The sequence below is a fragment of the Anolis sagrei genome, chromosome 1 (genome assembly GCF_037176765.1).
Source record: "Anolis sagrei isolate rAnoSag1 chromosome 1, rAnoSag1.mat, whole genome shotgun sequence".
Lineage (NCBI taxonomy): Eukaryota > Metazoa > Chordata > Lepidosauria > Squamata > Dactyloidae > Anolis > Anolis sagrei.
The window spans coordinates 286,672,020-286,688,563 of NC_090021.1; the positions used below are offsets into that span (position 1 = coordinate 286,672,020).

The 16,544-nt window shown below is 43.9% G+C and overlaps 1 protein-coding gene across 2 annotated transcripts in view; it reads left to right on the forward strand.

Annotated features, from left to right (window-relative positions):
- The first annotated feature begins 1,465 nt into the window (after positions 1-1,465).
- The window catches only part of TTBK2 (tau tubulin kinase 2), a 62,644-nt gene continuing 47,565 nt past the window's right edge, over positions 1,466-16,544 (forward strand). Inside the window, exon 1 of one of the 2 annotated variants that reach the window (XM_060761015.2) lies at positions 1,466-1,772. The gene's annotated coding sequence lies outside the window, so the exon portion shown is untranslated. The remainder of the gene's footprint in view (positions 1,773-16,544) is intronic. The other variant, XM_060761027.2, reaches the window with a different exon arrangement.

Consider the following 16,544-nt stretch of genomic DNA (forward strand, 5'->3'; position numbering starts at 1 on the left):
ACTCTTGTGGCTTGTTCTCGGTCTTGCAGCTCTTCTGATGTCTGAGGTGGAGTATCCATTGGCCTGTAGAGCCCAGTTGAGGTGGTTCAGTTCAAGGCTTTAATGGTGCTTCTTTTTTGACTCGGGTGATGGTTGGCGTTTTTATGTAGATATCTATCTGTGTGTGTGGGTTTTCTGTAAACGGTGTGACCTCATTGTTGATCTGGTTTGCGGATGACTAGGACATCTAGAAAAGGCAGTCTTCCTTCATTTTCTTTCTCCATGGTTATTTATTTGTCGTGTTAGGGCAACCAGTCATTTATATTACATTTCTAACAGAACAAAGCAAACAAACAGACAAAATACAAAATTTGTGAGTTTGGTAGTTGGTTAAATGTCCTTTGACCAGTATCTGGCCACTTGGAGTGCCTCTGGTGTTGCTGCAAGAAGGTCCTCCATTGTGCATGTAGCAGAGCTCAGGTTGCATTGCAGCAGGTGGTCAGTGGTTTGCTCTTCTCCACACTCGCATGTCGAGGATCCCACTTTGTAGCCCCATTTCTGAAGGTTAGCTCTGCATCTCGTGGTGCCAGAGCGCAATCTGTTCAGCGCCTTCCAAGTTGCCCAGTTTTCTGTGTGCCCAGGGGGGAGTCTCTCCTTTGGTATCATGGTGAATTGGATGTTTGGGTGGATGCTGTTCTGCTGATCTGGTTGGCGGATGACTAGGACATCTAGAAAAGGCAGTCTTCCTTAATTTTCTTTTTCCATGGTGAACTGGATGTTTGGGTGGATGTTGTTAAGATGGTCCAGGAACCTTTCAGTTCTTCTTCTCCATGGTTCCAAATGGAGTAGCTATGGGGAGCCCTCTCAGTCTGATCATAGCTAATTTCTACATGGCACACTTTGAAAAACAAGCCCTGGAAACAGCAACAAAAAAGCCCACTCTATGGTTCAGAAATGTGGATGACACCTTCACCATTTGGATCCCTGGAGAAGAGGATTATTTTGTGAGGAGGAGTGTCACCCTTTTAAACTGGAAGGAGACTTCAATGTTCAAAAAGAATAAGACCGCTTTGAATCAGAAGACCAAGCACGTCAGGACCCGTGACGCAGAAAACTGGGTCTGAATCCCTTTTGGAGAAAAATAAATACAACCATTCTGACAAGATTCTGAGGCAAAACAACAATTCCCAGAATGCCTTTCTCTCTGTGTGTCTCTCCCCCCCCCCCCCCCCGCTTCTCCCCTCAGCAGCCTCATAAGCAACGGCGGCGTTTCTAAGCTACGGCCGCGCGCCAGAATGATTGGCAGGGGCCTTCCTCCAATCCGTTAGTGAGAGCCTCGCCTCCAAGCCAATCCCGTCGCAGGACGAAAGGAGGGCGGGCGGGAGAAGGCTGTTGGAGCGCGAGAGGGGAAGGCGCTTGGATGGAGGGCGAGGGGGGAAGGCGGGGGCTGGCGGCGGAGCTGCGGCTGCGGGAGGGAGGCTGCCGGGGGAGGAGGAGGCCGAGGCCGGGGCAGCAGCAGCAGCGGGAGGAGGAGGAGGAGCGCCGCTGACGGACTCCCTGCCTGCCCGCCTGCCTGCCTTCTTTCTCCGCCCGTTGGCTCTTCCAGGCCTCGGAGTCAGGCCAGGCCCCGCAGTCGCCATAGAGACGGCGGCGATGACGGCTTCCTCCGAAGCCATGGCCCACAGGAGCCCGGCGCCGCAGGGCTAAGACGCCCCACCTTCCTCCCTACCTTCCTTTCTCTCTCCCTCGCTTTGATTCCCCCTCATCGCCTCAGAGGAACGGCCGCGTTCCAGGTGAGAAGAGATGGAGGAGTGGGCCTAGCTCGAGAAGGCTTTGGGGGGATGCTGCGTTTCGGGGGAGGAGGAAGAGGAGGAAGAGGCGGAGGGAGAGAGAGCGAAGGATCACCTTCAGCCTCGCCTCATCATCACCATCCTCTTGTCTCCGCACCCGGCTATTATTCTGGCTTTACTGAAGGGGGCGGGGATGCGGCATTTTAAAAACCCCCACAAAAACCATCCCAAATCATCTCCTCCTTCTGTATTGTTGTTGAGGTTCCTGATAGATACAGGGTGTTTTTGTTTGTTCTTGGCGGACCCATCCCAAGGAGGCAGAAGATGGGATGGTGTTGTCTTGAGAAAAAGATAGTGGGTTGCTGTGAATTTTCCAGGCTGTATGGCCATGTTCCAGAAGCATTCTCTCCTGACGTTTCGCCTGCATCTATGGCAGGCATCGTCAGAGGTTGTGAAGGCTGTTGGAAACTAAGCAAGTGAGGTTTATATATCTGTGGAATATCCAAGGTGGGAGAAAGAACTCTTGCCTGTTCGAGGTAGGTGTGAATGTATTGTTGAAGGCTTTCATGGCCAGAATCACTGGGTTGTTGTAGGTTTTTTCGGGCTATATGGCCATGTTCCAGAAGCATTCTCTCCTGACGTTTTGCCTGCATCTGTGGCAGGCATCCTCACAGATTGTGAGGGCTATTGGAAACTTAGGCAAGTGAGGTTTGTATATCTGTGGAATATCCAAGGTGGGAGAAAGAACTCTTGTCTGTTCGAGGTAGGTGTGAAAGTATCGTCATGGCCGGAATCACTGGGTTGTTGTAGGTTATTTTGGGCTATATGGCCATGTTCCAGAAGCATTCTCTCCTGACGTTTGGCCTGCATCTGTGGCAAGCATACTCACAGGTTGTGAGGGCTGTTAGAAACTGAGGTTTATATATCTGTAGAATATCCAAAGTGAGAGAAAGAACTCTTATCTGTTTGAGGTAGGTGTGAATGTATTGTCGAAGGCCTTCATGGCCAGAATCACTGGGTTGTTGTAGGTTTTTTCGGGCTATATGGCCATGTTCCAGAAGCATTCTATCCTGACGTTTCGCCTGCATCTGTGGCAGGCATCCTCAGAGGTTGTGAAGGCTGTTGGAAACGAAGCAAGTGAGGTTTATATATTTGTGGAATATCCAAGGTGGGAGAAAGGACTCTTGTCTGTTCGAGGTAGGTGTGAATGTGTTGTCGATGGCTTCCATGGCCGGAATCACTGGGTTGTTGTAGGTTTTTTTGGGCTATATGGCCATTTTCTAGAACATGGCCATATAGTCCAAAAAAACCTACAACAACCTGTAGATGGGAATGTTTCAATTGGCCACCTTGATTAGCATTAAATGGTCAAGCAGTTTCAAGGCCTGGCTTCTTACAGCCTGGGGGAATTCTTTGCTGGGAGGAGATTAACTAGCACCTACCTCAAACAGACAAGAGTTCTTTCTCCCATCCTGGACATTACACAGATATATAAACCCCATTTTCCTAGTTCCCAGGAGACCTCACAACCTCTGAGGATGCCTGCCATAGATGCAGGCGAAACGTCAGGAGAGAATGCTTCTGGAACACAGCCGTACAGCTCCGAAAACTTATAGCAACCCAGTGATTTCGGCCATGAAAGCTGGGTTTGCTTCTTCCTTCTCCTAAGGTCATTGCAGGGACAGACTATTGGCAAGAACTTAGAGGAAGGGCAATGGCAGGTTGAGCATCCCTTAACCCAGATTTTGCAATACAAACGCAGATTTTTTTCAAAACAAATTCAGGAATACTTTGCAATACCAAATACTCCAGAATTTACCAGCCCCGAACCAGAAATCCCAAACAATCCAGAACTAGCAATCCTGTAACTGGGAGTCTGAAATCCAAAGTAATCAAATTGAGCATCCCTTAACCGGAATTTCTAAATAAAAAGTACTCCAGAATTGGGTTGCTGTTAGATTTCCGGGCTGTATGGCCATGTTCCAGAAGCAATCTCGCTTGACATTTCACCTGCATCTATTACAGCCATCCTCAGAGGTTGTGAGGTTTGTTGGAGAATAGGCAAGCGGAGTTTATATATATGTGAAATGCCCAGGGTGGGAGAAAGAACTCTTATTTGTTAAGGCAAGTGCGAATGCTGCAATTGATCACTTTGATTAGTATTGAATAGCCTTGCAGCTTCAAAACTTGGCTGCTCCTGCCTGAAGGAATCCTTTGTTGGGAAGTGATTAGCTGGCCCTGATTGTTTATTGTCTGGAATTCCCTAGTTTTTGAGTATTTGTCATGAGATTTATTTATTTGATAGTACCACTTTTTCTTTTCTGTTGATTAAATGTACATAAACATTGTTCCCGGCACCAAAATTATTTTAAAAATTATATGAAATTACTTTCAGCCTATGTTTAGAAGGCATATATGAAACATTTCAAACAAGGGATATTCAGCCAGTTTGAGTCATAAAACTGTTAATGTTGATATGCCTGTGTTTCTTTTATTCATGCGAATATGCTCTAGCATGGAGACAGATGGAGATTGTGGCTAAACATTGCTGTTGCCATTAGCAGTTACATGAAGATATAAATACAGACACATAGACTTACAGCACTTTTAAAAGCACAGGTATGGTTCAGTGCCAGGCGTATTTAATATCTGCCAGCATTGAGGGTTAAAAGAAATCTGCTAGAGGGGATGGCTATTTATTTAAAGTTATTTTAAAATATGGTATGTTCTTTTTGACAGCAAGAGGATAATTCATCATTCCTTACTGTAAGTAAGTACACAGTAGCGCCAAGTATTAACAGTAGATTAGAACTGTGTTTCAGATTCCTGTATGGAGATGAGTATTTTCTGTTGAAAACAATAAAAAACCTCATGTATAAAATGAGCCATTTCAAGAGGAATACCATAAGTTTATTTTAAAACAATTTTGTTTGAGAAAGGGAGCAAATTTGTTCTGATGCGGCCATTCATCAGTACAGAAACCAGATTATAGCTTTATTGATTATAGGGGTGTGGCTTGTGAGGAACAATGAATCCTCCACTGGCTTTAGCTTGTCACACTGTTTGGATGGGTCCCCTGGTTGTGTATCTGTCCTGCCCCTAACAGTGTTGGTGGATGGGTATGATTGCATCCAACCTAAATATTTAACATCTTCCCTCCCCATATTTATTATGCTTTTGACTTTTAATGTGCATGTAGAAATCAGTTCCATTATAGTTACTCCTGGATGGCATGGGGTTGTACCTTAAAATGACATAAAATGATATAAAGCATTGTTTAGGCTTTTGAGGCCAATCAGACTGGATGATGGTACAAAATAAAGTTCTGAGTTCAATTCAAATCACAGGTATGACCTATGAAACCCAATTGGAGGGTCCGAGGGCAGGTTATCTAAAAGAGCCACATTCTCCCTTACAAGCCTGTCTGGGCTTTGAAATCTATAGAGCCGTCACATACTCAGAGGCATGTTTGATGGGGATATAAGAGAGGATCTTTTTTGAGATTACTTTTAGGCTCAAGACTTCTCATCCTGGAGAGACCAGTGAAGCCTCCTCCATGTTGTCTCTTTAGACAGAGACATTTCCTATTCAGTGTCCTATTGGCAGTTGATTGGTTCCTAAGGAAAGGGGTTTACTGAATAGATACATTTCCTAATACTCAATTACTTTTTAAACTCCCATTTTAAATTTGTTTTAGTATTATAACTGTTTGATGCTGTTTGGATATTAACATGTATGGTTTTATTTGTATTTGTTTATCATCTGAGTCTGGAAGAAAGGATTAAAACCAAATAAATAAGTAACATATTTAGATTTATCCTTTCAATATATGTTGAAAGGAGTGTAGAATGAGCCACAAGGCTGTAAATAAAGATACGAAAGGGATGAGTTACGTATAGAACATGTCATGGAAGGTTTAATTGTCAAGTGTGCTTAGTTTAGAAGGTATTAACCTAGCAATTAAATGACCATACCATAGGCACCAGGTAAACATATTTGTGGTTCATTAGCATATCACAGTTGCAAAACATTTTGCTTCATATGGAAGTGGTACTCACAGAAGGGCTTCTGGATGTTCAGAAAGATATATGTAGATAATCTTAAAATCAGGGTAAATATTAGGGGATTAAGGGAATATTCAGTTAACCCTTTTTAATCAAAGCTGAATATTCTGGAACATGGTTTCCTAAGCTTTCTGTTATTATGATGTATTTGGAACATTTCTGAAAGGAGTTCATGTGCGTGCTTGGAGAACGTAATCAAACTCAGCTACCAACCAATACAGCACTTAGTCTGTGCTTATGTTGTGCTATTTCAATGTATAGCAGATGTGAGGAATTGTGTGACTGTACATAACTTCTCAATTCCAGTAGGGAAAGGCTGAGAGGGCATGATAGCTGTGTTTAAAAATTTGAAAGTATGTCACATTGGGGAGTGGGCAAGCTTGTTTTCTGCTGCTGAAGAGGCTAGGGCATGGAGCTGTGGATCCAAATGGCAGGAGAAGAGATTCCACCTAAACATTAGGAAAGAGTTCCTAATGGTAAGAACTGTTTGGTAGTGGAATATACTGCCTCTGAGCATGGTAGAGTCTTGTTCTCTGGAGGCTTTTAAGTAGAGGCTGGATGACCGTCTGTTGGTAGTGCTTTGATTGTGTGTTCTTGCATGGCAGTATGGGGATGGACGGAATGGTCTTTGTTGTTTGCTTTCAACTCCATGATTCTATGATACAATATATTTTGCCTCTCCATATCCACAGATTAAACTATTCATTACTTTAACACCCCCCCCCCCCTTCTCAAAAAAAGAGAAATCTGAAAAGCAAATCTTGATTTTGCCATTTTATATAATGGATATTTTACTGTGTCACTGAGCAGTAAAAGATTTGAGCATCCTCGGATTTTGGTACCCACAGAAGGGCTTGGATCCAAACTCGAGCAGATACCAAGGGTCCACTGTAGAGGGTGTTTCAAATAATGGACCCAATTTCAAAGCAGTATATTTCACTGTAGAAACATATTACAATCATACAAAAATTTACATGTGGTTTAATGAGTTATCAAGTTTTACAAACCATTTTGAACTAGAAACAAATCTAAAACATAACCTAAAATTGGAGTATATAACATTTGGCATTCTGTTGTAGGGTCACTATCTTGCAAATGACGGAGGCTAGGAGCTGTTTGTACTTTGGGAGAGGTATCTACTGAGAATCATTTGAAACTCTATGGCCAACACTTTCTTGTGGTAAGAGTTTCAGAGATGCAGTGATTTCAAATCAGGCCCATCTTTTTGAAACACCCTATACTTGGTACAGTATGTTAATCACCTTTGCAAAGATATTTGATACTTTGAGATAGCTAGCTAATCTGCAAATTGGTGTTCATGTGTGCAAATCAGGAAACATTTTCTTTAAATATGTTTATCTATGTTTGGCTGCAGTTCGTGATTGCTGTGGCTGTTTCTGAGTATTTTTCAGTGAGATATTTTAAAGTTTATTTATTTATTTATTTATTTATTTGGTATGCTTGTATACCGCTAATATCTCAGCCTGTGCGGCGACTCATTGCGGTTTACAACATGTTAAAATATACAATTCATTTAAGCATATAAAATTAAAATAAAAATACATACAAAAAACATACACAGTATTGGGCCACCAATACAGATCGGGACATCTCATAGTTAAAATCATCATCCAATTCGTTATCTTGATTGCTAATCCATGGTCAGATAAAACATCACATCGAAGGTCAATTGAAGACTTGCTCAAACATCCAGGTTTTTAGTTTTTTCCTAAATGCCATTAGCGAGGTGGCTGATCTTAATTCAGTAGGGAGGGCATTCCAAAGCCGGGGGGCCACCACAGAAAAGGCCCTATCTCTCGTTCCCACGAGCCGCACCTGTGAAGCAGGTGGGATAGAGAGAAGGGCTTCTCCTGAAGATCTAAGGGTCCTGGTGGGCTGATAGGCCGAGATACGTTCGGATAGGTATGTAGGGCCAGAACCGTTTAGGGCTTTAAAGGTCAAAACCAGCACTTTGAATTGGGCTCGGTAGCTAATCGGTAGCCAGTGAAGCTGGTACAGCAGAGGAGTTGTGTGCTCCCTGCGTCCAGCCCCTGTTAATACCATGGCTGCCGCCCGTTGGACTAGTTGGAGCTTCCGGGCCGTCTTCAAAGGCAACCCCACGTAGAGAGCGTTGCAGTAATCAAGACGGGATGTAACCAGAGCGTGGACTACCGTGGCCAAGTCAGACTTCCCAAGGTACGGTCGCAGTTGGCGCACGAGTCTTAACTGTGCGAATGCTCCCCTGGTCACCGCCGAAACCTGGGGCTCCAGGCTCAGCGATGAGTCCAGGATCACACCCAAACTGCGAACCTGTGTCTTCAGGGGGAGTGCGACCCCGTCTAACACAGGCTGTAACCCTATACCCTGTTCGGCCTTGCGACTGACCAGGAGCACCTCTGTCTTGTCTGGATTCAATTTCAATTTGTTCGCCCCCATCCAGACCGTCACAGCGGCCAAGCACCGGTTCAGGACTTCGACAGCCTCCTTAGTAGCAGGTGGGAAGGAGTGACAGAGTTGGACATCATCTGCGTACAGATGACACCGCACTCCGAAACTCCGGATGATCTCACCCAGCGGCTTCATGTAGATGTTAAACAACATGGGGGACAGTATTGAACCCTGAGGAACCCCACAAGACAAAGGTTGTGGGGTAGAGCAGGAGTCCCCCAGTGACACCTTCTGAGACCGACCCTCGAGGAATGACCGGAGCCACTGCAAAACAGTACCTCCGAGACCCATTCCCGCGAGGCGTCCCAGAAGGATACCGTGGTCGACGGTATCGAAGGCCGCTGAGAGGTCGAGTAGCACCAACAGGGACACACTCCCCCTGTCGAGCTCCCGACGGAGATTATCCACTAAGGCGACCAAGGCTGTCTCGGTACCATGTCCCGGCCTAAAGCCAGACTGTGCCGGATCTAGATAATCCGTGTCTACCAAGAATGCCTGGAGTTGTGAGGCCACCACACGTTCCATGACTTTGCCCAAAAAGGGAAGATTGGAAACAGGCCGATAGTTTACCAATTGAGTGGGGTCCAGTGATGGCTTCTTCAACAGCGGTTTTATCACAGCTTGCTTTAAGCTGGCTGGAAAAATGCCTTCCCGAAGGGAGGCATTAACCACCACCTTAACCCACTCGGCCAATCCCCCTCTGGCCTCCTTTAGAAGCCAGGATGGGCAGGGGTCTAGGATGCATGTGGTGGCTCTCATCCCTCCAAGCACCTTGTCCACATCCTCGGTTTGAACCAATTGAAATGAATCCATCAAAATCGGACAAGCAGATGCTCGTGTTACATCCTCAGAGACTGCCGTTAATGCGGCGTCCAGTCCAGAGCGGATCAAAGCGACTTTGTCTGCAAAGAACCGAGCAAAAGCTTCACAGCGAGCAGCCGAGTCATCAGGGCACCCATCCTGAATGGTGGGTTTTAAAAGGCCTCTGACAACTCGGAACAGTTCAGCCGGACGGTTCTTTGCAGACGCAATAGTGGCCGTGAAGAAAGTTTTCTTAGCGGCTCTTATTGCCGCGGCATATGACCTTAAAAAGGCCACAAACCGTGTTCGGTTTGACTCGCTCGGATCCGAACGCCACACGCTCTCTAGTTCCCTCTTCTTTCGCTTCAACACCGCCAGCTCCTCAGTAAACCAAGGGGCCGGTTTAGATCGGCTACTTGAGAGGGGACGTTCTGGAGCGATCGTGTCTATTGCCCTGGTCATCTCCCCATTCCAGAGAGCGACCAGGGCATCAACAGGATCACCAACCGCGGTGGCGGGAAAATCCCCAAGAGCCATCAGGAATCCTTCCGGATCCATAAGCCTCCTGGGGCGGACCAATTTAATAGGTCCTCCACCTCTGCGGAGGTTAAGGGGCGCAGTAAGTCTAAAGCTGACCAGGAAGTGGTCGGTCCATGGCAACGGAGAGATGGATAACTCCTCAACACCGCCACCTTCCTCCCATCCCTGACAGAAAACCAAGTCCAATGTATGTCCAGCACTGTGGGTGGGGCCAGATACTTGTTGGGACAGACCCATGGTCGCCATGGTAGACATGAAGTCCTGAGCCGCTCCCGTTAGGGCAGCCTCAGCATGGACATTGAAGTCCCCCAGCACAAGCAGCCGCTGGGACTCCAATGCCAGGTCCGAGACTACCCCCGCTAGCTCAGGTAGGGAGACTGTAGTGCAGCGAGGTGGACGGTACACTAACAGAATCCCTAATCTGTCCCGGTCACCCACCCTCAGGTGGACGCATTCAAAATTTGTTGACTGCGGGATGGGGGTCCTGGTCAGAGAAATAGAATCTCTATAGACTACTGCAACCCCGCCTCCCCGCCCTCCGGATCTCGGTTGATGCTGCACAGAGAACCCGGGTGGACAAAGCTGGGTCAGATTTACACCTCCAGCTTCGTCCAGCCAGGTTTCCGTGATGCACGCCAGATCTGCCCGCTCATCCAAGATTAAATCCTGGATGACAGTTGTTTTGCCGTTGACAGATCTGGCGTTCAACAGCACCACTTTCAATCCCGAGGGACCGCCATCCTGGTTACACCTGCTTACCGTATCAGGAGACCGATTTGGGATTACTAAAGTTGTTCCACGTTCCCTAGGCCGAATTAAAGGTCTCCTTTTCCCGTATCTCCCCTTCCCCACCACGACTTCTATGGGGGCTCCTCGGTTAACGGAAGCCTCTCCCTCCTCCATGACGCATTTGGTGCTTATACTAATAAACCAGGGATCGTTATGGTTTACATACGATGTTATAATTGCATTTTGCCATAGCTTATCCTTCCAGGTGTACTTCAGTCCCGTTAAGCTATATTCAAGATCCCTCGCATTATTCCATTTATCCTTACCCACATATAAAATTAGCAACCAAGTCAACAGCTGCCAAGGAGCAGATGGAAACATGGGTGGTAGAAGTTACACACAGTTAGAGCAGGGATTACGCTGTTAAATTACTGATGGTGTTTTAACACAATATAATAGAACAACAATATAAATGCGATGGCTTAATAACCCAAGGTGTTAATTAAAATGCGTCATGGAGGCCTGCATCGGTACTAGCTATACAATCAAGATTAAAGTGCTGTAGTTGGCTAAATGCACCGAAAAGTCGTTTAAAGTGCTAGTGGCATAAAGTGCAAGATCAACAATTAGTAAAGTGCACAAGGTAACCAACTGGTCATGGAGTTGAATTAATTAGCAATTAGCAATAAACAAGGATGGTCCACACAATCAAAAGTCAAACAGACGGAATTAAAAACGATGGTCAACACAGTCTATCTAAGATTCTATCTGAAATTGGAAGCAACGAGATGCCCAAATGCCAAAATGCTGGGGCCAGAAGATGGTCAACACAATACTCCGGAAATTGATGGTTGGCAAGTGAGATGTTAGAGATCACATGCGATGGCGGCAGTTTTCAATAAGGTGGTGGAAAGATAGTCGTAGCCAGCGGCTAGTGTTGGTTCTGTTTTCTAATTGTCCTGCAGGGTAAAACACTTCCAGGCCTGCTAAAGGTCATATACTTAGATGTTAAGAGGGCTGACCAAGTCCTGGACAAGCAGACCAAGCCTCAAGATGGCGGTAGCGCGTTGGAGGGCGATGAGGCCAGCGCGTTGGAAAGCTGGCCAACAGCCAGCCCTCAAGATGGTGCGTTGGAAGGCTGATCAAGGAATAGGGAGGGAACAAATTGTGAGCTGACCGAAAGCCAGAGCGAAGGCAGCCAGGACAACGGAGGCCCAGAAACCCAAGGGGCCAGTCAACTGGAGCAGCAACGTTCCCTCTCGGCTCCGGACAGTCCTCCTCCCCGCAGCCGCGGAGAACCAACAGTAGCGGCGCAACAGCCTGGCGAGCCGCCAGGAAGGCCGCCAAGGTCGAAAAGCAAGGCCGCAAAGGCCGCAAAGCAGTCAGCAAAGGCCGCAGGGGTCGCTCCGCAGTCGGCAGCCGGCTCCGGATAGGCCTCCTCCCAGCAGCCACAGGAAACAGCAGTAGCGGCAAAATGACCCGGCAAGCCGCCAACGGAAGGCCGCAGGGCCAAAAACGGAGGCCGTTTAATGTTATTTATTTTATTTATTTATCATGTATTACATTTTTAACAAAACAAACAAACAAACATACAAAACACAAAGTTTGCAAGCTTTGTAGTTGATTAAATGTCCTTTGTTTAATGTTTAATGTTAAATGCTTGTAGTACTAAGCCCAGAGAGCTAGTATGGTGTAGCAGTTTGAATGTTGGACTAGGGTCTTTGAGAGACTAGTATTCAAATCCCTAATGAGCCACTGGGTGATCTTGGACACCTCACCCTCTCAGACTCAGATATTCAGAGACAGACTTCCTCTGAATGAAAACACAGCGCTGGGTCTGCCTTATATCACCGTAACTGAGAAGTGATTTAAAGGCATATAACAATAATGAAAACAAAGCCAAATCGCAAGACAAATCCATTGGGTGGTTTATTCTGGTGTCCGGCTGTGTGGAGCATGAAAAGTTCTTATCCAGATCTAATCCATTGAATATAACAATGTCACAAAACAGCACAAAGGTTAAAATTGAGTTTGCACCCATATGTTGATGCTTCTTCTCGAATACCCTCCTCACACTTCTGAACTATTAAAGTAAGAAAATGTAATTGCATTCCAATTTAGTATCAAAATGGGAAAAAACAAAACCTAAAGTAACAACATATGAAGAATATATATTTGGTGGTTAGTAGACCTATTCATCTGATTAATTAAATCTTGGTTTCTTCTAGCCTGTTCAGAATGACTGATATATTCCAGTTGTCTAATTCTGGCTGCTCATATTTATGTCTCAAAACTAAATGTAATATTTTCTATGGTTTATTGTTGCCTTTTTGTTCCACAAATACGTGGTTGTAGCTGATAGTGTCATAACAAGTCCTCCTTTCTTCTGCTCCCCATATGTGCACTTCGAGGCCTGAGGGACCCTCTGTAGCAGGCCTGAGGTGTGTGTACTTAGGGTAATGGAGAGGGAAGGGAAGCCTCCTTGCATTAGCTAACATTTGCTCACTCAAATTGACTATAATCTCCTAATAATTTAAATCTTACTAAAATTTTTGTCAGAAGTTAAAATTTATGAGGAAAATCATTAACAGTTGCAAACAGAAAGCTTTGCTTCTTACAGTGACAGTATATAAACTATGCATTTTATGGATTTATTCTTTGTTTTTCCGATGGAAAGCTTTATCCAAAACCTTTTAGTCAGAGTCAACCTCAAATGTTTATTTAAAAAATTCAGTGTTTTTCTATTAGTGATTTTTAATTAGAATTAAAATAATTGTGCCATGTAATTGAGTTTAATTTGGGAAAATTATTTTATATCCAGCATTTGGGAAACCTTACACATATATTATTTAGATTTATTGTTCAGAAATCTGTCTTGTAAACTTTTTTCTAATGTTGGTGGATTGATCTAAGCAAAAAAAATATTAAGAAGTAAAGGTCAGTATTATTCACTAAGAGTATCCCTGCTCAATTTAAATCCTGTATTTTGGATCCTGTGAATAGAATAGAATGTCTCACTAGCGGAAGGCAGACTGATTTTTCACTGATTCATCCTGCACTCTTCAAAAATCTGATCTGGAGGGTTGGGAAGTTTATGTTGTCATTTTAGTACTGCAGGATTATAGTAGTTTGACACCAACTGACTTCCGTTGTGCTTTGAAATACTGGGATTTGTAGTTTTGTGAGATACTTATCCTTCTCTTGGAGAGCTCTTTTGCCACAAAAAACTATAAACCGCAGAATTCCACGGGATGGAGTTATGGCTATTAAAGTGGTGCCAAGCTGTTAAAATTCTGCAACATGGGTGGTCTCTAAGATAGCATGAGACATGATGTAGAAGACAAATTAGCAAATCCTTTCTTTTTTCTTTTTTTTAATTTTATTTATTGTAGCTTTAACATATTCGGTATTTAAACATTCTTATACTTATCACTTTCCATTAACAATTGTACAGAACATGTATGTCTTGATACCTATAATATTTCATTCTCCTGCTTCATTACATCCAATCACCCAGTGCTAACCCTTCACCCCCGACCAGCCAATTACAATACTTATTTCCAAAAATCAGTTGTTTCTATTACAGGTTTGGTCCCCTTACCTTCTATATATACATATTCTATCAATTTCCCCCAAATCTTCCCAAAATCATCTTTTTTTGATAATCCTCTTTTAACCTTAATGTTTCCTGTCAGTTTATCGTTTATTGCGATGTCCCAAATCTCCCTATACTACTCTTCCAATTGGCACTCCCCTCCTTCTTTCCATTTTTTAGCTATTAATAATCTTGCTGCTGTTACCAGATTGGCAATTAATTCTTTTAGTTCTTTTGGTATTTTAACATTGTCAATAAATGACAGCAGTGCTATCTCTGGTGTTCCTGTTATCTCTATTTGGGTGATTCTTCTTATTTCTTGAAATACATTTTCCCAAAATTTTTGAACATATTTGCAAGACCACCACATGTGTATATATGTGCCAGTTTCTTGACAGCCCCTCCAGCACTGCTTAGAATGTTTCTTGTCAATTTGATTTAATCTGATTGGTGTGAGGTACCATCTCCACACCACTTTGTAATAGGTTGACCTCAGAGGTTGACCTTCTCAACCTCTGAGGATGCTTGCCATAGATGCAGGCGAAACATCAGGAGAAATGCCTCTAGACCATGGCTCTATAGCCCGAAAAAACCCACAAGAACCTAGTGATTCCAGCCATGAAAGCCTTCGACAATACACTTTGTAATAGTTCTCTTTTATTCTTATTGACATATTTTTTAATATACGCATATTCCACATTCCTTTCCAGTTTTGTGGGTGTATTACTTTATTACAATCTAACTCCCACATTCTTTTAAGGTGGTCCTCCTCCTGGACCCCTTCCAACAACATTTTGTAGATATCACTTGTTATACCTTTTGTTCTTTCTTTTCCTTCCTTACTCCCTCTTTGGCTAATCATTTCTTCAAATTTGGTAAATTCTCTCTCTCCTTTATATTTCTTTCTTATTTCCCTTAACCATCTTTCAAGTTGTAGTACTTTAAACCATCCAATGTTCCCTCCTAACTGGACCTTTATCTCATCTATATTTTTCATCTTTGATTCCCAATCTTTTAATTTCGTTATTCCTTTTTGCTTGAATTCACTTTCCAACTCCTTTTTGAGATTTATGGGGAAATTATTTGTAATGGGGATATCGAGGGTATTAATTTTTCTTCATATTTAGACCATATTCCCAATATGTTTTTTAGAAAAGGGTTCTCTATTTTGTTATACCATTTCTTGTCTAGATTCCTAGTTTTCCCTATAAAGAAAATATATTCTAGTTTCATGTCTATGTCTTCACTCTCTTCTTCTAACCATTCTAAATCCTTTTGACCAATAATCCCTTCAACAACATATCTTAACTGGTTTGTTATATAGTATAGTTTTAAGTTTGGTATTCCCAGACCTCCCTTCTTTTAGCAAATCCTTTCTACACCATCTCCTAGTGGGAGTTTTTACTGCATAAAAGGTCATACTTGGATCACAGTCTGTTTACCTGTAACATCAGAAATTTTGCATATGGCATGGTTCTTGTCATTAGCAAGGAAGTTAGAGGTAGGGCTTTAGTCAGATGCATGAATTTTGCACTGACCTGCTGTAACTTGCTTAAGATATGAAAAGAAAAGAAAATCACCTTAACACTAGAGGAAATGTCTTTAAGAGCTATTTAACAGTAGAATAGTCTTGACTGATGCCTGACTTTCCTTTTTGGGGAGCTTTCAGAAATTTAATAGCCATCTTTCGCAAATAGTTTCATTGTGTATTCCTGCATGGCAGAATCGAAAAGTTTGGCTCTGATGGTACTCCCCAATGCTGTAATTTTAGATTTAAAATGATACGCTTGTTAAACACAGATTGGAAAGAGGCTTATTCCAACGTACTGCATATACCAGAGTATAAGCCTAGTTTTTCAGCCTTTTTTTTAGGCTGAAAAAGCCCCCCTTGGGTTATACTCGAGTGAGGGTCCTGGCAGGAAGGCGTGGGGCTGAAAGAAGCCCTTCTTTCAGCTCCACATCTTCCAGGACCCTCACCTCCCTGCACACTAATCCAGCTGGGTTGCTGTGCCGAGAGAGGAGAGGCTGTACATCTTCCTGTCCTCTCTCGTGCGCCTTCCTTTCCTCTCGCTATGCCAAGAAGGGAGGAGAGGATGCACACCTTTCTTTCCTCAGTTCTTCCCACTTCCTCCCTTCCCACCTCTGTTTTTTCCCCATTTTTTCAGCACTCCTTTCCCACCCCAGTCTTCCCTTTTTCTAGTTTCCCTCTTCCTACCCCAGTCTTCACTATCTTCGGCTCCTCTTGCCCACTTTTCCAGCTTCCTTTCCATCCTAGCCTTTCCCAGATTCCAGCTTTTCTTTCCCATTTCAGTATTGCCCTTTTTCCCACTGCAATTTCCACTTTCACAGTCCCTCTTTCTCACCCCAGCCTTTCCCATGTTCCCAGCCCTCTTTCCTACCTCAATCTTTCCAATGTCTTCACTTTCCCCTTCCCACTCCAATCTTTCCATCTTTCCAGTCCCCGATTTTGCACCCCAGTCTTACTCATTTTGCAGTCTTCCTTTCCCCATCCCAGTCTTTCCCAGCTGCAGTTTTATGTAAATATTTTTTAAAAATTAACCTTCTGATGCCTCAATTAATGTAATTTTATTTGTATTT